General features: G+C 57.2%; 1 pseudogene; it reads left to right on the top strand.

The window, feature by feature from the left end:
• Window positions 1–12,112: 12,112 nt before the first annotated feature.
• On the top strand, window positions 12,113–12,813 carry LOC118621724 (annotated as a pseudogene).
• The last annotated feature ends 9,863 nt before the right edge of the window (window positions 12,814–22,676 follow it).

Here is a 22,676-nt window from a genome sequence, read left to right as displayed (position 1 = left end):
GGTAGCCCCTCCCCTGTCCAGTAAGAGAGGTAGGCTTGTATGATAAGAGGCGTGGCGGGGGGGCGGGTGCTGTTTGAAAAGTTGTATAAGAGCTAGTGAGGCAAAGAGTCTCCCACTGCAGAGCCTGAGGGACTTGGTTCCCAGGTTCCCAACCTTGTTAGTAGGCAGTCTTTGTGGCCCACAGGTGCCCAGGGCAGAAGAAGAAAAATGGAAGAAAAAGCCAACCCTTGGCTCTGGCTGGTTTGGCTCAGTGGTTAGAGCGTCGGCCTGCGGTCTGGAGAGACCTGGGTTCGGTTCCCGCTAAGGGCACGTACCTCGGTTGCAGTTTGTCCCCGGCCCTGGTTGGTCGTGCGGGTGGCAGCCACTCGCTGTGTCCCTCTCACGTCGATGTCTCTCTCTCTCTCTCTTCCTCTCTCTTTCCCTCCTGTTCTATCTGAGTAAAAAAATGGAAAAATGCCCTTGTGTGAGGATAAAAAAAAAAAAAAAAATAAGCCAACCCTTGGGAGGGGGAAGGGCTTTGCCTGGGAATTCAGGAGAGACAGAGCTGGAGCGGAAGCTCGGTCCCCCCAGCCCTCCACCCAGGGGCCACGGCTTCCTCCCCTCCCCACAGCCAGCAGAGCCCAGAGGAGGAGGCGTCCCGGAGCATGGCTGGAGTCTGAGAATTTATAAGATTCAAGCCACAAACGGGACTGGGATTCTGTAATCAATTCCCCTCCCTCCACTGCCTGTTGTTTGTAGGACCCAGGGCCCTTTCCCCTCACTTACCACAATGAAGTCCCCATTCCCTTTGAAGACTGCCCCTCCTCCACGCTTGGTCATGCTGCTTGGATAGGATTGGCTCCCCTCAGCCCCAGGGGCAGGGCCTGGATGCCTGTAGCCAATCAGTGAAACTCCCCAGCCATAATAAGAGTTGGTGTACTAATGGCACATGCTCCAATTTAGGCCAGTGAGACACAGGGATGCTGGGGGATCCGGGGAAAGGGGCCCCTCTGCTTTCCCAAGAGTTGCCATCAGAATTGTGCTTATTGCCACCGGACTCGAGGAGGAAGCCAGCGTGGCACCGGGAATGCTGGCGGCCATCCTGCGGGGCAGAGAAGACAACGTTAGAGGAAGGTTAGCACCACGGAAAGCAGAGTGGAACGGCAGGAGCAAGTGATAGCAAAGGGCTGCTGGATCCAGCTTCACTTGAAGCAGTTAACTTTGTATATTTTAAAATTCTGTGAGCCTTTCTGTTTAAGCCAGTGTTTTCTGTTACTTGCCAGCACACATTCCTTCCTGATGCCCCTGGTCTCTGCTGCCCAGAGCACCGAAGCTCCTTGTCGTGTGAGAGCCGACACAGGCCACACACAGAGCCCCTGGAGTTGGAGGAGGGTGAGGCCGGGGCACCTGCTTCCTGACGGGCATCCCAGGCTGTGGACCGCTTGACGGCTCGGGTCAGGTGTCCAGTCTTTCTCGAGCCCGTGGCAGGAACCTGTTTCCTCAAAGCAGGAGGCTCCTCTGGGACTTTCCCACGGGGGGCTGCCGGTGAGCCCGCAGCCCTGAGCCCTGCCCACAGCCCGGGCCCCGGCACAGCCTCCGCTGCTTGGGACCCTCAGAGCCGGATGTCAGGAGAGCCGACCTTGAGGCTGCTCTCAGAATCCAAAGGCCGCCGAGCACGTGCCTCCCTTGCAGAGGTCAGGGGTTCACGTCGCAGCCAGTTCTCCTTCACCTTGAAGAGAACATTCCAGCACACCTCAGACCACAGACCTGTGCGACCCTCACAGGGTGGCAGACCCTGAGTTACGTCACCCACAGGGACCGGGGTTTTCTCTCAGGAACTTGAGAGGTAAGTCCTGGAGGGGGCGAAGTGCCCCCGACCTGCAGACCATGGTGGCGCTCCTGTCCCCGGAGTCAGAGTGGCCAGTACTCGTCTCCACTCACCTGTGCCCGGTGCTCCAGGGCAAGGGCAGCAGCTGGACGGAAGCCTCACCACGCCCTCTGTGCTGTCACGGCAGGTCCCGCCGGAAGCATGGCCCCCTCTGCAGTTTCGAGGCTGTGGGTCCCCAATGAGGCCTCAGTGAGCTGCTCACTCATTTTGTCCCTAAGGATCAGTCACCCGTGTCCAGGGATCTCTGCCTCTGGGAGAGTCCCATAGCCCCATCCCACTGGCCTCTGCCCGTAAAGAGTGGACACCCCCCAATATTCACACAGTCACCCGCGCTGGGCTCCTCCCACCCACTCTGGGGTTCAAAGTCCCACCCTTCAGCAGCCATGCTTCCCGAACTCCTGGAGACAGTGGCTCAGTCCCTGTAAAGATTTGGGAAGCACTGCTTACGAGGGGTTTGGTTGCCATCGGTCAGTTCACGTGTGGCCGTGGAAATGTGCCGTGCCTACCGCCATGCCCGAAACTGACCGATGGCCCCGCTGCGGTACTCAAGTTCTCCACGGGCCTGGTGTGACGGCCACATGCCCCAGGCTGCACCCGCCCGACTGGCCCGGCAGGGATATCAGGCAGGCCGCCTGTGGACGCGGCCCCTCTTACCGGGACCTTGGCTCCACGGGCCTGGCTGCTGTCCGGGCGCTTCCTTCCCAAGCTGCCTCCCTTCCCCTGTCCGTCCCTGGTCAGACCGCATGGTGATCTGAGGGCCCTCCCCACCCCATTTCCCCTCACGGTGTTTTCTAATCTCCTCTTGTCTGCTTTCAGAGGGCTCAAACTCACACATTTCATATCTTAAGTGGACAGGAGGTTCATGGATGTTTGTTACCTTATTCTTTACACCTCTTGTATGTCTGAAATTCGGTACTAATTTTCGATGGAAAAAGTCAAGACTGTGCTCCTGCCTTGCTGACCGTGTCCCCAGGGGCTGCAGGGAGGGAGCGTCCTGGGGCTAGCAGGTGCACTCAGCTTTCCTTCCTTCTTCTAATCACGCCAGGGGTTTTCTGGTCATTTTTAGCCAATTCGTGCAGATCATTATGTGGCCCAGATTCCCATTAGTGACTTCTGCAAATGTCAGAACTTCTACCAACTGCCTGGGAGCACCCAGAATGCAAATTTCTGGTGATGACACTCAGATCAATAAACACAGCTCGGTGCACACTCTGCCCCTCCCAGCTTGATCACGGTGCCCGGAGTCCACCGCACCCGCACCCCTCACACCCTGCCACAGAGACGGGTGACTCCCTGCAGCTCTTTCTGCTGTAACACACCCCTTCCCTGGACTCTGTGCTGCAGCGTCTGCTCCGCAAGGAGTCTGGATCCTGAACGCTCTGGAAGAGACGGGGGTGGGTCGTGAGGGAGCTCGGGTGACGTGGGCTCTGGGGACTGAGGGTCCTGCGAGTCCTCAGAGTCCAAGGATGCTGAGGCTGCCCGACAAAGCCCTCCTCCCTTTCACATCGGAACCTGGCGGGCTGTGGATTCGACTGCCCCGTCATTCAGTAACTTCAAACTCAGCCTCTAGGTTCAGGCTCAGCAATTTCAGTTCTGTGGCTACGTGTGATGAAGATTCCTCCAGCCTGGCCGTGGACGGGCCCCGAGTTTTATTCTGTGTCTTGAGGTGAACAATTCGACTTGAGCCTGTCGTGTTCTTGCTCATGGTCCAGTGCCGGGCCCACCACTGCCTCCAGCCCGGGTTCCTCACCCTGTGCCTCGGCCCTGCGGCTGCCAGAGCCTCTCCCTTCCAGGGGCACATGGCCCGGGGCTGGAGGGACAACGTGACCAGCCCTTCCCTGCTGGGTGACATTGGTATCCTGTTCTGTTAAATAAAGGAAACCAGAGTCCTACTGATTTTGGCCACGTGGAGTCATGAAAACCACTTCCAAGCTGCTCACACATCCCTGGGGGTTTTTCACGAGTCCCACTCCTGGTACTAATTTTTAAATAGGGATTATTTGGTTGCAAGAACCAAAAATTGACTGTGAAAAAGAGACATGAGAATAGGGCTTTACTAAAGAGACGGTGCAGCAGGTCACGCAACGGAGGGAAAGTCAGACACGGGCTCAGGAGGGGCTGCCCGGCGGCTCGGGGCTCAGCAGCCTGACGACCACGCTGGGCTCAGCCACCGTCCGTCCTGCGTGTCTCCACGAGGGAGGCAGATTCTTGAGAGGTTCTGACTGGCTAGACGGGGCCATGGCACTAGCCCTATGATGAGGGACACAGGCGCCCAGAAGAAGGCGGTTGCCAGGGAGCTGAGGCCCCGCTAAGGGACAGATGCTGAGCAGACAAAACCAGGATGTGGACTCCACACACCTGCTCCTCTAGTTCTGAGCCTTTCCGCCTCCGTCCCTCTTCCTGCAGGGCTCTGCTCCCCTGGCGGCCTTGGCACAGGTATCAGCCAGGAGGCTTCCATGAGGTTCCAAGCCTGGTCTAAGTCCCTTCCCAGGGGTTTTATAACATCTCTCTCCCTACTGTAACTACCTGTTTACTTGTCTCTCTCACGGGGTTGTGAGCTCAGTGATCATAGGGCGTATGTTCGCCTTGCTTAGAGTTATGACCCCACCGACACCATTCCTGCACATGGCAGGTCCTCAGGAGCTGTTTGTTGCATAAATGAAGGGTGAAGACCTAGCCCTTTCACTCACCTGTGGCCTCAGGGAAGGCCCACCCTCTGAGCTTCCGTTTCTCATTCATAAACCCAGAGCAGCAGCAGGTCTCGTTCAAGGATAGTATGATGGCAAGAAACAGAAATAGGAATCCAGCTCTACAGAGGGGTGCTGTGAGGAATCAGGGGTGTCCACAGAACCGGAGGGCTTCGCCAGGAGCCGGGGAACGCCAGGAATCAGCAGACACTTGCTTCGCCCGCTCCCTCCAGAGGCCCTGTGGTCTCTCCGCGTGGCCTCTCCGCGTGGCCTCTCCGCGTGGCCTCTCCGCCCGCCCCTTCTTGCGCTCCAGGTTCTGGCTTCTCATCTCTGTTCACGGATGACAACTGTCTGTTTCTTCAGCTCGTGTGTCTCGGGCCAAGTTCCCTGGGAGGCAGACTGTGAGGTGAGTTTATTGTGGGGGGCGTTTATGAGGAATGTTCTCAGGACTGACGCCTGAGGAGGGAAAGGGGAGGATGCAGGAGTGGATAGCGGGAGAAGCTGGGTTCTGACTCTACCCCCAAAGTGTCCTCAGCTGACTTCATGGGAAGCTGTGGGCCTAGAATAGCGAGGGGACCAGGTCTTCGAAACTCCCCTCCCCCATCAGTCACTGGGTGTCTGCAGCCCAGGAGAGAGGGCTTGGCACGTCTCAGACAGAGGCAGCCCTTGAAGGGGCGACAGCTGACAGACACCTGGTGTGTGGGCACCTCCGCCCTTGGTTCCTGAAGGAGGATCTGGGCAGCGCATCGCAATGTTCCCACGCGAGTCCAAGTCCCGGGCCACCCGGGGGGTCACATCTTCCCTGGCAACCGGCGAGAGGGGCCTGTGGCGAGAGGGGCCTGTGACGAGAGGGGCTGGAGCTGCGGGTCCTTTGGGAGAAGACCTAGGCCTCATGCACACAACCGGGGGCCAGGGCACCGGGAACTGGGGCTCTGAGAACACATGCAGATTCAGTCAGCTGGCAGGGGAGTGGGGGTCACAGGGGGGCTAGAGAGCCAAAGCGATGCAAGCCTTGGGCAAAGGCCGGGTGGCTCGCCACCAGTTACCTGAGGCCCTCGGAGACCGTGCCAGTGCCCGTACTACTGAGGGGGAAACTGAGGCTGGAGGGTGAGGGGCTAGGCGGGGGGGTCCATGTGTGACCGTGTGCCCAGTGCTGGGGTGAGAGGGCTTCCTGCTTGACCGGACCGTGTGTGGACACGTGGGAGTGTGTGGGCTGGCATGTTCCTGCAAGTCTGCAGGTGTGGGGGCTGCAGATGTGACCTGCCCCGCATGTCCCAGGTCCCCGAGGGCGTCTGCAGGTGGGGAGCGGAGTACACCGACCAGGTGGGCCATTGGCTCCTTTGCAGATAAGCCGGGCTCGGGAGGGCGCCCCTTGGCCAGTCTCACTGCACTTAAGCCCCCACCGGACAGGGTTATGAAGCCGAGATTAACCACCAGCCTATGGCTGGAAGTGACACATAGTTCCCTCTCTTTTGCCTCTTTTGTTCATCAAACTGAAACAATTTATTAAAGTTGCTCACAATCTATTTGTTCTGATTCCTCAACAGTGAAGAAGAGAAATGAATCACTGAGCCCCAGGGCCAAATTCCACTCATCAAAATGAATCGTGCCCACCAGAGGGGCCCAGCCAGCCGTCACATGCCACTGAGCTGCCCCGCCCCCAAGCTGAAGGCTGCCTTGCCCCGCCCCCCCAGGGCAGGGGACACAGCCACACCCAGCTGCATCCCCAAATCCTGGGGCCCCTGTCTGTGACCCCAAACACCTCAAACTGAAACCAAGTCCTGGCCCGCCTGCTTCCCCGGGGCACATCCCCACACTGCAGCGAGCTGTCCCTCCCAGGCAGAGCCCCCCAGCACGCCGCCACTGTGCCCTGGAATCCCGGGCCACCAGTCACAGCGGTGCTGACATCCACTGAGAGTCTCCCAGCACCAGGCCTGTCGTATGAACTCACCGAGTGGTGTGAACACTAGGATTATCTCCATTATCGATGGGGACACTGAGGCCGGAGGCTAAATGGCTTGCCCGAGGTCAGGCAGGCAGAGTGGTGGCGGCACACACAGTGGTGAACCCCCAGAAGCTATCACCAAGCGCCCTCTCCTGTCCCCCGTCTGGTCTACGGCTGGGAAGCTGCGAGCTCCCCTCCCGGCTCCCACTGCTCGGCGATGGGCGCAGGTGAAGTCCTGGGAGCGCGCATTCCCCTCCACACACAGGGACGGCCCAGCGCCCTCCCTTTCCCACTCCTTTCCGGGGTCCGGTTCCCTTCGCCTTGTTTAAGGGGAGCACAGATGTGGTCACCAAAGGTGCGGCAGTCACCTTGTAACGCTGAGGACAAAGTCAACATGCTAAATCTGATGGAGCAGGGAGACAGAAGGGCTCCAGGTCCCCAGCGACCCCGTAAGCTACGGTGCCAGCCCAGGACCGCCTTCTCCCAGACCCGCCCTGGGACAGGCCGAGTGAAGCCCTCCCTGGTCGAAGCCTCTTGCCGTGACTCCCTGCTGGGTGCACCCAGCCCCTGGCCTCAGCAATCTCGCCCGCCCGGCACTGAACGCAGAGGACACGTTTGGAGGCTCTTCATGCTGCGCCCTCCTCCGGTCCCGCCGTCCGCAGCTGAAGGGCTGTTTGTCCCAAGAAACTTGGCAGCTGCTGGGCACAGCTTGTTGGCTTAGAGTGGACCCCTGACCAAGAGCAGAGACAGATTCTTTCTCAAGAACTTGAACCCAGCCCGGGACGTGGACTCGCGTGGGAACATTGCGAGGCGCTGCCCAGATCCTCCTTCAGGAACCAAGGGCTTGGCCCCCGCGGCCGGAGGTGCCCACACACCAGGTGTCTGTCAGCTGTCGCCCCTTCAAGGGCTGCCTCTGTTTAAGACGTGCCTCTCGCAGGCCCCTCTCGCCGGCGCCTGGTGCAGAGGTGAGGAGCCCAGCTCTGGAGCCCCACTGCTGTGTTTGTGTGACCTTGGCCAGCTACTCTACCTTCCCGTGCCTCAGTTTCCCCACTAAACTGGGGCCTAACAGTTGGTCGCTGGTGGCGTGAGGTTCAGTGTGTGTAAATGAGGCGGCACTGGGCCCGGCCCGCAGGGAGCACACGGAAGTCAGCACTCGCAGCAGCGTGGGGGCCGGGCAGTGAGGGGCCCCTAGGTCAGGCAGGGTGTCTCCACTGTGGCTGCACATGGGGAGCCCCTGGGGGACTAACAGCACATAACACTCCGGCAAGCCCCCTCTGGACCGTGCAAATCAGGATCCGGGTGCGGGCGGGCACCAGGGGCAGGAAGCCTCGCCAGGGCTTCTGGCGTGCGGCAGGGCTGAGAACTCGGGGCTAGTGACCGGCCAGTTCCAATGGAGGCCCTGCGGACTCGCAGCCAAGCACGACCACCAGAGGCTTCCTGGAGAAAGGGGCGGAGGAGGCGAGGGGCCGCAGTGGGGTAGGTGCAGTGGCTGAGGGTGGAGGGGGTTTGGAGGCACAGGTGTGGTCACCCCCTCTGCTGTCCACCTGCTGCCCGGCCCTCCTGGCCCCTTACGCTGCCGCCGCTCCCCGCTCCGGTCTGCGGCCGGTGCTCCAGCTGGTGCCTGCCTCCTTAATGAGGGCAGATTGCTGCGCAGCGCGTCCCCAGCACTCCTGACGGGGCCATTAATATTCCAGGGAAGATTAACTCCCCTCTGTTCCCTCCCCTGCCGCCGCTGGGCCCTGCCTGACGGACAGAGCCCTGGATCAGGCAGGGACGCTGCTGGCAGCCAAGCAGGGCTCGGCCTGAGATCACCTCCGGAGCTCAGGTGCTGACCTGCCTCTGTGGACCCCCAGGTGTCACCCGTGAAAGTAGAACATGACTGAGGGAGAGCAAGGGAGGCTGAGTGGAGCCCTGTTCGGTGCCGGGACTGCGTGAAATGGCCGGGGTCTGATTCAGCCCTCTGGTGGGCTCAGAGGGGCCCACCTGCAGCCACGTGGCCGGAGTGGGGCCCAGGACTCCTGACTTCTGGCCCCGTGATTTTTGCCTCTAGGACCCCAGGGTCCACGCTCCCTCCCAGAGGCCTCCTGGCCTGGGGCCGAGGTGTGACAGGAACCGCGTACTCTGGGAGCCGCTGGCTTGTAAGCCCTGCCCTCCTGCCTGCGGGACCTCCACCTGCACCTCGGCCCGGTGAGTGGGCAGCGAGGAGGGGCTGCGGGCAGGGTGAGACCAGGCCCGGTTCCTCCCCCAGAGCTGGCCTCTAGTAACACCCCTCCTGGTGGTGGCGCAGGCTCTGGAGGAGGAAAGTGGGAAGCAGCAGAAAAGGGAGTTAAACCCCCGAAGACTAATTTAAAGACACACCCCTCCTTTGAATCCCACTTATTCTCTGCCAGCCTCCAGCCCCCACCACGTGCAGATACGTGTGTACCCCATCCCCACACTGCACCTGCCACCAGCACACACCACATAAACATCCCCCCTAACACACAACAGACACCACACACACTGCGCATGCTACACGCGCTCACGTGCACGCAGGATTCGTCGTCCGGCCTTCAGTTAGCATGGGTACTGCTGATGTCCAAGTCCGTGTCTGCACAAGCTCTGGCCCGTGTCTGTGGCAGGGAGGCCCTGATGCACCCTGCTTGCCGGTGGTCACGGCCTGTGTCGTCCTCTCCTTTGACCCTGCGCTGGCCCAAACCACGAGGCAGGAGTGACGCCCTGTGACTTCCAAGGCCGGAGCATTGGCGCCTTGCACTCCCGCCTGCTCCCTGGAATGCTCTCTCCCGGACGCTTCTGGGAACCCGGCCTGCACGCTGAGAAGCTCGGGCCGGGGCTCCTGCCGACAGCCCCAGCCGAGCTCCCAGCCGTGCTGCCCGCCGGGTGGGGGACGTCACTGTGGATGTCCAGCTCAGTTGAGCCTTCCAATGACTCCTGCCTCAGCACCATCTGACTGCCAGAGGCTTCCTGGAGGAAGGGGCAGAGGAGGCGAGGGGACGGGGTGGGGTCCCTATGTTAGAAATGCCTGGTGAGCCCAGAAAACCATGGGAGATAAATTATAGTGTGAAGGTCGGAGTTCGGAGTGGTTGGCAATAGATGATCACACGATACGGGCCGGTGAGACCTAGGAGAACGGCCGGGACCGTGGGCAGCCCTGGCTATGCCACTCTGGGGGCTGGCGTGCAGGGCTGCTCCCAGGGCTCGGCTGGGTTTGTCCCGAAGGGAGTCAGCAGTCATCACCTGGGCACACAGGGTCTGGGCAGAGGAACGGAGGACGGGGCTGGGTTTAGACCCAGGGTGGGGTAGCCCGGCTGCAGGCTGCGCGGCACTCTGGTGTCAGGCGCCATGCCGCTGCTCCGCAGACTCCGGGTGCCTTTCCCCCTGTATCCTGTACTCTGTCACCACAGAATACAATGGAAAGGGTGCCCCGAAGCTGGGCAATGGAGGCCACGGTCAGGCTCCTTCTATCTTGTTCTGTTGTGTGTGGCTTCCTTTCTGAGGTCACCCCCACTTCATGATCGAGTTCATTGTTGGAGCTCCAGACCTTACACCTGTATTCCAACAGGAAGGAGGAAGGAGGAAGGAGGAAGGAGGAAGGAGGAAGGAGGAAGGAGGAAGGAGGAAGGCCACACCTCCTCTCTTTATAGATACTTAATGGAAAAGATACTGTCACTTATCATCTAGACTTAGTCATATGACCACCCAGCTGCAAGCAGAGTGGAAATGTGGGTTATTCCGGATGGTACATGCCTGGATGCAAGTCAGGAGTCCACAGGAGACAGAGGATGCTGGGCACTGCAGGCTGTGGCAGGGGAACCCTCGTTTTCTGTATGCAGGGATCTGCTTGGCTAAGACACGCAGGCGGGGCAGAGGGCAAAGCCAGGGTAATGCAGCCAGCCAGCCTCGGAAGACACGCTTTGGTGTGGTCACGCGATACGATTACTCCCAAACCTCAGGGACTTGTTGAAAGTCACAGCCGGGACGCCCCAGGGAGCTGGGGAATTGGGAAAGGGAACAAAACGGAGGAGGAAGGAGAGGGGAGCTTCCTCAAGGCCAGCGGCAGCAGGCACATGGGCACCCAGGAAGGGCTGCTCCTGAGAGCACCCGAGTCCACACCCTGAGCCTCCCAGAAACAGGGCCTCCCACATCTGCCAGGGCCCAGTGGGCACAGCACAGGCTTGTCTACTGGCCCAGGACCTTCCCCTCTCCCTGCCAACGCTGCTGCCTAGTCTTCGGTCTTCCCGGGCGTTCAACCCAAGCCAGACACCTGGAGACACGCTAGACTCCTCCATCTCCACCTCCCCACATGTGGTAACCCTGCCCTTCCTCCCTTACCAGCCTCTCCCTCCGCCTCCCTGGCTCTTGTCATCCTGCCTGGATTACTGCGATCACAGCAGAATGACTTGCCTCCTGTCTTCCCAGCGCTGACCCCTTCTCTGCACGTCCCCGGGGCCGCCGACCGCTGGCCAGCTCAGTCCTCCAGCGGGCTCGCTCTGCCTCCCGGCCAGATGAAGCTGCAGCCCCAGGCAGGCCCCGCGAGCTGTTCCTCACCTCCGCCGCTGGTCTGGGGGCTCCACCCGTGGCTGTGGCTTCTGGGTGGGACACATTGTGGCTAGTCCTCAAGCCCCCTGTGGCAGGGGGAGGAGACTGGTGCTCTGAGAGGTTAGGAACCCTGCCCAGCGTCCCAGAGCCGCGCCGGGTTGGAACCCGGGCTGGCCTCACTCCACAGCTGGCGCTGTCCCCTGCAGCGACGCCCTAACGGCAGTCTCCCGACATCACGGACATTCCTGTTGCCCATGTTCACCACACACACCCTGTGTTCCCACCGTCCGGCCCTGGAGGCCTCATTCTTTCTGACTCCTTTTTGTATTCTCACATTTGTGTAGTTTCGGGCTCAGTAGAAAGAACCGCACCCGTTTGTCCTAGGGGAGACAGCTCCGCCGTCCCGTGAGCTTTGGCCTCCGGGCCTCGAGCCACACTGCTGTCCCACCCGCCCTGCCGGCAGCGCCCCTCGCCCACTGCGCGGGTCCGGCGCCTCCCCACCTGGTAGGTCTCAGCGGAAATGCCAGTTCCCCACAGGATCTAAAACGGTAGGACTTGGGAAAATAAAGTCTTTTAAAAAGTTAAATTTACCATATGATTCAGCAATTCCTCGCCCAGGCATGACCCAAGGAAAATACAAACACATCTGCACAGAGACGTGTGTGAAGTGTCCCCAGCAGTTGCACTCACACCGGAAGCAGCCCGCTGTCCCTCAGCAGGTGCACAGGTGAGCAACCGTGGCTTCCATCCCTGGGGCGCTCTTCACCACAGGGTGCTACAGCCCGGGCCTTCAGAGCATGCTAAGCCAGACATGCGGCACTGCATTACGGTCCATTTATGTGAAATTCCCAGAAAAGGCAAACCTACAGATTTGCCAGGAATGGCGTTGATTGTATTTGGGCTTAAGAAGCCTTTTTTGGGGTGAAGGAAGTATTCTAAAGCTGTATTATGGTTGATGGTTGCACCACACAGTAAATCCACCAAATACTGCACATTTGAGTTGGGTGAACTTTATGGTATATAAACTATAACTCATTGTTTTCCGCTCCTGCCCTGCATGCAGTGGCCATCGCGATGCTGACGCCCCGGAAGAACCGGATTGCCATTTATGAACTCCTTTCTAAGGAGGGGGTGATGGTGGCCAAGAAGGACGTGCACATGCCTAAACACCCCGAGCTGGCAGACAAGAACGTGCCTAATCTTCACGTCATGAAGGCCATGCAGGTAGCCGGGCGCTGCTGGAGTGGGGTGCAGATGGAGGGGTTCCACTGCTGTTCAAGGCAAATCCCGAGGAGAGGGCAGGACAGCCAGAGCTTCTTGCTGCCTTGAAGGGCTGTGAGGTAGATACATCCTGAAACTGTCCACTATGCAGTCTAGCTTCCCTTTGCGCCTCATTTCTAGTTTCAAGCCTCTAGTTGTGTCTCAGCAGTAGTTTTCTGTCTTACAGTCTCTCAAATCCCGAGGCTACGTGAAGGAACAGTTTGCCTGGAGACACTTCTACTGGTACTTTACCAACGAGGGCATCCAGTATCTCCGAGATTACCTCCACCTGCCCCCTGAGATCGTGCCTGCCACTTTGCGCCGCAGCGGCCTGAGACTGGCAGGTCTGGGGGGAGTGTCCTGAGACTCACCGGAGGGGAAGCTGACAGAGACGCCCAGAGAGGGAGAGCACTGTGCCCCACCTGCTGACAGGAAAGCCCCGGCTGCGCTGGGTCAGCCATGGGATTCCAGTCCAGGGGCGGATGGGTTGTGGACGTGGCTGACCACCTCAGTAGAGTTGGAGGGATTATTTCATGTTGAATACATTTATGGCCAGGAAAAAAAAAAAATTAGCTCATTAAAGCTGTAAAATAAAGAAGGTATTAAAAGAGTCAGTTCCCCAGAGCAGCCTCGCTAACACCTGTTCCCAGCTCCCTCCAGACGCAGCCCCCCTGCCTGTCCCTGGCCCTCTGCCTTCCCACGGCCCCCGTCCACAGAGCTGTGTGCTGGTGGGTGGTCTGTTCGCGTGAACCTTGTCCTCCGAACCAAGCCTCCGTGGGCGAGGGCTGGCTCTATTTTATCGTAAGCAGTTTTATTGAGCAATAATTTACATTCCATACAACTCATCCACTTAAAGTATAAAATTCAGTAGTATGTTGAATTAGCATATTCACAGATAAGCGCAACCATCACCGCAATCAATTTTAGAATATTTTCATACCCTTGAAAAGAAGCCCCGTACTCTTTAGTTATCACCCCCTCCCTCACTCCCCTCAGCTATAAGCAACCACTAATCGCCTTTGTACAGATTCACCTATTCTGGACATTTCAAATAAATCACATACTATATGGTCTTTTGTGGTTGAGTTCCTTCACTAGTCTTAGCATGATGGTTCCAGGTTCATCCATGTTGTAGTGCGGAGCAATACTTCATTCCTTTCTATGGCTGAATGATATTCCATTGTACGGTATACCACCTTTTCTTCATCCATTTATCAGATAGACATCTGGGCTGTTTCCACCTTTGGCTATTGTAAATACCACTGCTATGATTATTTGTGTACACAGTTTTGTGTGGATGTATGTTTTAATTTCTCTTGGATACATACTGTTAACTAATTCAGTGCCAACAGGTATCCCCGACTTGAGGTGTGGTGAAGAAAGAGACTTTATTTGTGCAAACAGCTCAGTGTGACACTGTGCAGCGGTGAGGCAGCCCTGGAGCCAGGAGATCCTGGGGCGAGGCCCCTCTCTGACTAGACAGGTCTGCTCTGTTCTGCTCCTGCGCTGGTCTGCCCGGCTTTGGCACAAGTACCTGCCCCTAGTTCTGATTGTCCATCCTTATGCAAATGAAGACTCCAAATCTCTGCAGTTTGATTGGTCCAAAAGGCACTGCCCTGATTGGTCAGAATGGAGCCACTCTGATTGGTCAGTGAAGATGCTATGCTCAGCTCCAGTGGGATAGGAAAAGTCTCAGCCCTATTGGCTGAAATAGGATTCCAGGAACTCCGTATAAGAGCTGGCTCAGACTGCAGGAGCAGTGCAGGCGGCGGGTCAGTGCAGAGGCAGGCAGTTCAGGGCAAGCTTTTCCCTGAAGTACAATTTGCACAAGAGGCCCCTATATTGAAATGACTGCTAGGCTGTTTTTGTTGTTTTTTCAATTTGGGCCCAGTGAGCCACAGGGAGCCCTTTTGAGTAGGTATCTTCTTTCTCAGGGTCCACACGCCTAGGAGAGGAATTTCTGGGTCAAATGGCAACTCTATGTTTGACTTTTGATGCAAAACTGCTTTCCAAAGTGGCTGCCCTGTTTTACATTCCCACTGCAAGTGTGTGAGGGTTCGGATCTCTTCATACACCCAGCAATACTTGTCTGACTGTGATCATAGCCACCCTAGTGAAGTGATATCTCATGGTTTTGATTTGGATTTCCTGAAGACTAATGATGTCAAGCATATTTTTTATGTGCTTATTGACCATTTGTATATCTTGCTTGGAAAAATATCTATTCAGACCTTGTGCCCATTTTAAAATTAAATTGTCTTTTTATTGAATTGTAAGAGTTCTTTTTTTAAAAACCATTTGTGTGTGTGTGTGTGTGTGTGTGTGGTACGTGCCCCTAGCAGGAACCAAACCCAGGACTTTCTGGTCCACAGGCCAATGCTCAACTGCTGAGCCAAACTGGCCAGGGTGAATTGTAAGAGTTCTTTTTTTTTTTTATCCTCACCTGAGGATATTTTTCCATTTTTTGTTCAGATAGAGCGGGAGGGAGAGAGAGGAAGGGAGAGAGAGAGAAACATCGACGTGAAGGGACACATCGAGTGGCTGCCACCCGCACGACCAACCAGGGCCAGGGACAAACTGCAACCGAAGTACGTGCCCTTAGCGGGAACCGAACCTGGGTCTCTCCGGACCGCAGGCCGACGCTCTAACCGCTGAGCCAAACTGGCCAGGGCTGTAAGAGTTCTTTATTTGAGATACAAGTCCCTTATTGGATATCTGATTTGCAAATAATTTCTCCTATTGTATGGGCTGTCTTTTCAATTTCTCGCTAGTGTCCTTTGAAGCACAAGTTTTCAATTTTCATTAAGTTCAGTGTACTTTTGTTGCTTTGCTTTGGTGTCAGAAGTCCATTGTCAAATCTGAGCTTCTGAAGATGTATCTCTACGTTTCCTTCTAAGAATTGTATAGGTTTAGCTCTTACATTTAGGTCTTCAATTTATTTTGAACTAAATTTTTGTTGTTGTTAATCCTTACCTGAGGATATTTTTCCATTGATTTTTAGATAGAGTGGAAGGGAGGGAGGGAGGGAGGGGGAGAGAGAGAGAGAGAGAGAGAGAGAGAGAGAGATGTGAGAGAGGCACATTGATTGGTTGCCTCCTATACAACCCCGACTGGACTGGGATTGAATCTGCAACCCAGGTACGTGCCCTTAACCCGAATCAAACCCATGAGCCTTTGATGCATGAGCCGATGCTCTAACCTCTGAACGAAACTGGCCAGGGCTTGAACTAATTTTTGACATGAAGTAAGGGTCTAATTTTATTCTTTTGTGTAGGGCTGTCTAGTTGTCCCAGCACCGTTTGTTGAAAGGATTATTCGTTACCCCGTTGAACAGTCCTGGCACCCTCGTGGAAAATCAGTTGACCATGGACACATTGTATTTCTGGACTCTCGGTCCTATGCCACTGATCACGTTATATGCCTAACTGAAGCCACAGTTCTCCTATTCCCTGCTTTTCTTCACCAGCACATGGCCTGGAACACTGTGGTTCAAGTATTTGTTGGGTGTTCAAAGCCCAACAACTAAATACCCCAGAAACATACCTGTAATAAAAATATCCAGTTTGTTTAGCTTGCTGCAGCAAAGGAGAACACACCCGGAGCACCTCTGGAGCACCTCGAAAAGAGGGTTCTGAGCGGGGCCTCTTAGAGGGTTAGGTCGTGCTGAGTGGTTTGGGGAGGGCGGGGAAGCAGAGGCCCCTCTGGGGTTGGGCGCTGCTAAGAGTAGAGTGATTCAGTGACAGGGAGCTTAGTTCCTATCTAGGAGGTGGGAGGATCAAAACAGTGATCAACTGTCACTGGTGGGAAGTGCCATCTCTCAGAGACTGGCCCGGAGCGGCCTGTGTGCTCTTCTGTGCATGGCCTTTGTTCCTTTGGGAACTTCTTGGTCTGATCATCAGCGGGGTGAACATATTGTCCCTGTTGCAGAACAAGTAGAAACAGTGGGCCCAGACCTACCTCCCCTCTCCTAGGACATCTGCTCTGCCACTTGCTTTGGGCCAGCACAGGAACAAAGGGCTGGTGGGCGCGGTAAGCGGTGATCTCAGTGTAGGATGGACAGAGCCTGGAGCCTAACTCACCGTGTGGCTCTGCCCAGTCACTGTCCCTCCTTGGGCCTCAGCTGCCTCCTCTGTAACACAGGGCGGTCAGATGGGGCAGTGCTGGGCCTCCCTCCAGGTCCCTAGCCATGGTCCAGCTGCCTTCCTGTGCTAGTTCAGCCCCCACACCGCCGGCTCATCTGGCCTCGAGTCCCTGAGTCGGTCTTTTAGCTCAGCAGCTCTCAGACGTTTAGATTTTATACCCTAGCAATAATTCTAAAAACTATTTTTAGGACCCACATAGGGTTGCCAATATTTTATTTTGTCAAACAGGACATTAAACATCAGAAGTACTACCACCTGTTGCAAGCATTATAAAAGGATAAAAATATTGAGGGTAAATTAAAAGCTACTACTCTCAAATTGCCTGCTTTCCCCTCCTTTCTCAGGCAACCAGGACAGTTCCTGCTGGAATGGACAGTTGCTGTTGGGCATGGCCGCCTTGTCTTACGGCTTTGACTCGTTAAAATGCGACTCCTGTGAGCACCAAGCTCAGCTGTCCGTGAGGCGGATGGCTCAGGGGAGGGAGGGGCTGGTGGCAGGTGGCAGTGGGCTCAGGATGAGTTCGGATCGAGACTCTGAACCACAGGTCCCCAGAAGGACTGGCGCCGACCCGAGGAAGGACTGGCGCCGTGTCTCCAGGCGGGTCTCAGCGGAGCTCTACCTGGGAGATGAGGTGAGGGTGTGGGAGAAGACGCTGGGCACAGTGTGGCTGTACTCAGACAAGGGCTGAACTAGCCGGTCCCCCCTCTGGCCTTGGCACCTCCCCAGCTGCCACCTTTTGTTTTCAGCCATTTCCACGTCCAGGGTTTGCCGAAGCCTGTGGAAACATTCTGTGTGTGGTCTGCGCGTGTGATAAACCACACGTATTTTTGTGGAAGGAAGGGAGGAGTGGAGAGTAAGTTGTTCATTCCCAGAGCAATGTGTGAGTCTGCTTTTAACTCATGTGGGTCACAGGCCGGCATGTGGCATCCATGGTTCACTCTGTCTGGGCCACAGAGAGCTGCGTTCAAAAAGGGGAGCCCTCCCACACCGCAGCCCATTCTTTCAGGGCTCAGTCTCTTTAAAAAAGTGCTCCTGTGTTACTAGAGGGAACCAATCAGCAGATGGGGGAGGAGCTACTTGGGGCCTGACCACAAGTTGTGCCAATAAAGTCTGCGGTACTCCCCAAGAGTGACAGTCTCCTGAGGGAGCCTGGCAAACCTGTTTAAAGGGACAGCGTTCCAGATGGGCTGCTCAGATGATGTGGAGTCCAGAGCCCCTGAACTGACCAATGTATCCTCAAAGTGGCTGCAGTGTCCCCTCCCCTTCATTTACTGGGAAAGACTGGTAATTTTTCTGTATAATTGGGCTTTTATTTGCATTTTAAATCATGCTCTTTTGCTAAACTAATGGGCCCCCTATTTATAGATGACTCCAACACAAAGTGACTACTAATTACTGCAATTAATATCACGTTAAGGGCTTGCCAGCCAACTTCACAGCAACTTGTATCGCCTACTCATTTTCAATTAAGGCACATTGACAGGGAGAATACGTGGTTATTAAGAGCAGGCCCTGGGGTGTAATTACTGCTCACAAGGTCGTTAAGCAACTCCCCTACAGGGATGGCACCTCGGAGCCTGGGAGCTGGGGGCCCAGATCCAGAGTCCTACCCGGAGCCATAAAGGCTCAGTGCACGGGCAGAGGGGGCGGGCTCTGAGCGCCTGGAGGTGGGACAGACGATTCCAGGCTGGCTGGGGCTAGGCCGGGCAGCCCGGCAGGCAGGCTGGGGGAGTCCCACTCCTCCCTGAAGACAGCAGTGCCTGGCAGCCCCGGAGAGCGGCAGACCTGCAGGGGGAGAGTGTTGTAGAAGCCTCATCTGCGACAAGTGGGGGGCTGGGGGGCTGAGGGGCAGGGGGGCAGGTTGTTGGCAGCAGGGCCAAAGGGGTGAGGGGATGAGAGCCCGGAAGGAAGCAGCTGTGGAAGCACCGTGTGTGCGTGTGTGTGCGTGTGTGTGTGTGTGTGTGTGTGTGCGTGTGTAGGTGTTGCAGAGTCTCTGCTCCAAGGTAGAGAAAAGGCTTGGGGGCTGGGAAGAGGCTTGGGCTCCAAATGCTACGGGATGGTCCCTTCTGACCAGGAGCAAGAGAACTTGAAGGCGAGGAGAAGGCACGGAGGGAGAGTAGGCAGAGTAGGACAGGACCTGGAGGGTGGCAGGAGTCAGGGGGAGTGAGCACCTCCGGAGGGTGCTGACTGGCCCCTGATTCTTCTCTACCCGGTACAGGTGGCTGATCGGCCACAGACAAGGTGCAGGCTGGTAAGAGGTTCTAGGGCCCAGGCCCCACCTTCCCAGGGGCCAAACCCGGGCCAGGAACCTGTGGGCTCAGGGCCAAGACACACTGGTGAAGGTAGCACCTATGGCCGAGGCTGGAGGCCCCCGGCAGGGGTGTGCTGATTGTGGAGCTGAGCTCCCCTCCCAAGTCCACTTGCAGGTACTCTGTGCATGCAGCCTGGACGGGCCACGGTGAGGAGTCAGACCACAGGACTCTGCAAGCTCTCCAGGCCGGAGAGCTGGCTGTGAAACCTGCACCAGCTTGCTCCCATGCCGGGCCAGCCAGTCAGGGCTGTGCCCTGGGCCTGCAGTGTGGGGCCTTTGGCAGTTTTTGTACATGTGCACGTGTTGTGTACACAATAGGACTGTTTACTGAACTGAGCTCAAAGGGGACCCAGTAGGAAGCCCACTTCTAAGAAGTGAGCCACATGGACGGCATAGGGGCTGCAGAATGAGGTGGGAGCCCCGTGGTCACCTCTAGACCTGTTGTCTTGATTTGGAAAAACCTTCATGTCTAGGGGGACACTCCCTCCCCTCGCTCTGGCCTCAGACTCTCATCAGAGCCCCTCTCCCCAGACCAGCACCCTCACCCCCACCAGCTGCTTCATCAAGAAGGTGAGCTGAGCCCTGGCCTGTTTGGCTCAGCGGTTGGAACATTGGCCTGCGGACCAGAGAGTTCTAGGTTCGGTTCCCGCTAGGGGCACATACCAAACAAACAAAAAAAAAGAAGGTGAACTGAGCCTTGATGGGCAGGTGAAGGGTCGAGAGGGGATACTGGTCCCTCCAGGGAGAGCTGGGCAGGCGTGGGGATGGATGTGGGATCCTGCTCCCTGCTCCTCAGGGAGGCCCTGCCCACCACCTCTACTCAGACAGACCCTCACCGGGCTCTACCCTGCCCACACCGCCTCCGCGACCTTGGCCCCCTCGCCCTTTCTAACTCGCCTCTCGCGCTCCTGTGTCCCTCCTCTGCTCTCCACCTGGGAGGTGCTTCATCAGCGTTGGTAGGAGACAGGGGAGAGGGAGGAAGGATCGTGGTACTGTGTCTCAGGATCAGGTTTGCCTGCACAACAATGATGACTTAATGAGACAGATGTTTCGCTCTCACCTTGACGGAGGCAGTCCAGGGCTGGTCCTCGGTGGTGCAGTGGCGGCCAGATGCTTTGTCGTGGTCAGAGGTGGCACATCACTCTGATCAGCCAGCCAGGACGAGAGGCGCATCCCTGGAGGTGCTGACCAAAGTCCACACGTGGCAGTTGCTGCTGGCCAGTCACATGGCCACACCGGCTGCCAAGGACGGCTGTGAAATTGTGCAACCTCTTGTTTTCCACCTAAAAAGCAGGGTTCCATTACCCAAAAGGCAGGGGCTGGATGTCCCGTGGCGACTGAGGCACCCTGCCAGTCTGGGTGGCCAGCGCTGGGGACGGTGACAGGGCTCCTGCCCTTGGGCGGCTGCCGCCACCCCCCCCCCCCCGCCTGCCGCTGTCCCTGGTGCTGGGGTCCGGAGGGTCTCAGAACCCAGGAGCCTGGGAGCAAGTGTGCCCTGTGGCCTCCTTCCCTGGCCACCAGACTCCCCCTTCGAGAGTTGGGACGGTGTTGTCACCTGACCCTCCTTAGTCTGTGACACATCCTTCAGCCCTGCCCGGGCACTCTGAGGGTGGGTAGGGGAGCCATGGGCCTTAAGTGAAGAGAAGGAGGGTGGGAGGGTGCCGTGCGTCAAGGGCAAGGGCATGTCAGATCCATGGAACTGAGACGAGCAAACAGCGAAGAGGTGGCCGTTCGGTGGGACCAAGAAGCATGGGCTGGGCAGGCGCTGGGGCGGAGGGAGGGGTGGCGGTACCTGTGTCCGTGAGCCCTGAACCCCACTGTGCGTGCTCAGTTCTTCTTGCTAAGTGTCAGCATTATGCTTAGAATAGGAAATGCTCCGTCACATTTGTCCCTCCCAGAAACCCTGTGAGACATGCTGTCCCCATGTCAAGGAGGCGGTGAGGCCCAGACGGGTTAGGAGTTGGCCCAAGGCCCTGAGCTGCCAAGCGGTGGGCTGCCCTCGCTCACTGCTTAGTCCCTGCTGCTCCGGGACCAGGAAGCCCTGCGGCAAAGCCCGCGGAAGAGCTGGAGGGGACGCAGGTGCCCCGGCCCCGCCCCTCGGGCTCCCAGCTGCTCACCTCCACTTCCCAGTGTAACTCCACGCACGCCCCCTCCGACCCCACTGTCCTGTGGCCTCCTTCCAGCTCCCTGGCAAAGGAGCCTGACCTCACACCCGCCCCGCCCGCCCCACCCTGTCTCCGCCGGGTTCTTCTCGGTTCAGAAGGTGGCCAGGAGGAGGAGGCCAGCGGGCTGTGAGCCCAGTGGGGACACGACGTGTCTCTGGGCAAAAAGCATGTTCAGTGGTTGTCCTGTGAGCTCTCCAAGCTGTCTCATTTGGAGTGGCCAAGAACTGGGGTGGGGAGGCTGCTGCCCACTGGTGGACAGAGGGCACATAGTAGGCACCAAATAAATGCAAATTCTTCCTCCCATCTGTCTTTTCTCCAAAATAACACAAAGTCCTTTGTAAAAATTTCTGTTTACTCATAAAAATCTATAAATGACTATCTGTTTTGGTGACAGTTTAAATACATTTAAAATTTCAATCCCCTCCCCCCAATTTCCTTCTTCAGGCGCTGGTGGGGATCGTGTGTAGGGCCAAGGTTTTAGGGCCTGAGGAGGACCCGGGTGCCGCGATGGAGCAGAACGAGGTGCCTGCAACCACTCACCTGGAAGTGAGCCTGCTGTGTGGGTGGCCTCTCCCGGGACTGGCCACCTGCGGCCACACACAGCACTGAGGCCTCTCCCACCCCCTGAATCTGCCCCGCCAGAGGTGGCCCACATCCACTCCTGTGCCCGGGTCCCTTCTTGTCCCTGGAAGGGGCTCCTGACCTTGCTCTGGTCCTCCGTGCCTCCCGCTGCGGGCCTGCCTCTCCCACCCACCGTCTGGGCTACATCCCCAGATCCGTCCCATCAGTGCTCCCGTGTCTCAGCCTTCTTGGCCTCTCTCCCTGAGGTCCCCACTTCGACACCCACATGTCCCCAGCAGGCTCGGCAGGCCCCCAGTCGGAGCCGTACCTCCCATGTCACAGAGAGCAGGGCAACCACAAGACAAGAGCCTGCCCCCTTCCCTGCCACCTCTGTCACCCTCTCCCTCCCTCTGGGAGTGCCACAGGCTGGGGGCTGTGCCGAGGCCCGTCCTCTCCTCCAGCCTTCCAAGGCCCCCACCGAGGGAGCTGGGCCTGAGCTCACTGTTCTCTCTGCCCCCATCCCCAGCAGCTCCTTCCTCCTCCAACAGAGGCTGCCTCGCTCCTCCTGCAGCTCAGTGACACCAACTTTGGTTTTATTTTCTTTGCCACACCCACAGCTTTGGACACACTATTAATTTGTTATGCGTTTGTTTTGTCCCCCTGCCTGTCATCTGGAACATTGGTCCCTGAGAGGTGTGTGCTTGTCTGTCTTATTCATGGCTGTATTCCCAGAGACAGGTATCTGAAAACCTTTGTTCAACTGTGGACTGAAAATACTTGTTCAGGAAATGAGTGAGCGAATGAAAGAATGAATGAGTGAGTGAGGGAATGAGTGAGGAAATGGAGTGGGGGAATGATTGAATGAATGAATGAATGAATGAGTGAAAGAGTGAATGAGCCAATGAATGAATGAAGTAGCAAATGAATGAATGAGCGAGTGAATGATTACCATCCTGTTTATACAGGTGAGGAAACTAAAGCAGCCAATCCTTGGCCTCTCAAGCCTCTGACTTGGGCCTGGTGCATCCCATTTTCCATTGTGGGTTCCCTTCCTGCCTCCATCTACGCTTTGGCCCCTGGGGTCCTGTCTGATGGGCTTTCCTTGTCCCATGGAACTCTCGTCCTCCGTGGGGCCTGCTGGGATCTTCACCCACACTCCTGCTCGTGTGCAGGGCTTTTCGGGAAGCCTCATGTCGGTG

Source organism: Molossus molossus, unplaced genomic scaffold, assembly GCF_014108415.1.
Source record: "Molossus molossus isolate mMolMol1 unplaced genomic scaffold, mMolMol1.p scaffold_m16_p_8, whole genome shotgun sequence".
Classification (NCBI taxonomy): domain Eukaryota; kingdom Metazoa; phylum Chordata; class Mammalia; order Chiroptera; family Molossidae; genus Molossus; species Molossus molossus.
Note: the sequence above shows the minus strand (reverse complement) of the source record. Positions and strands in the feature narration are given on the sequence as shown.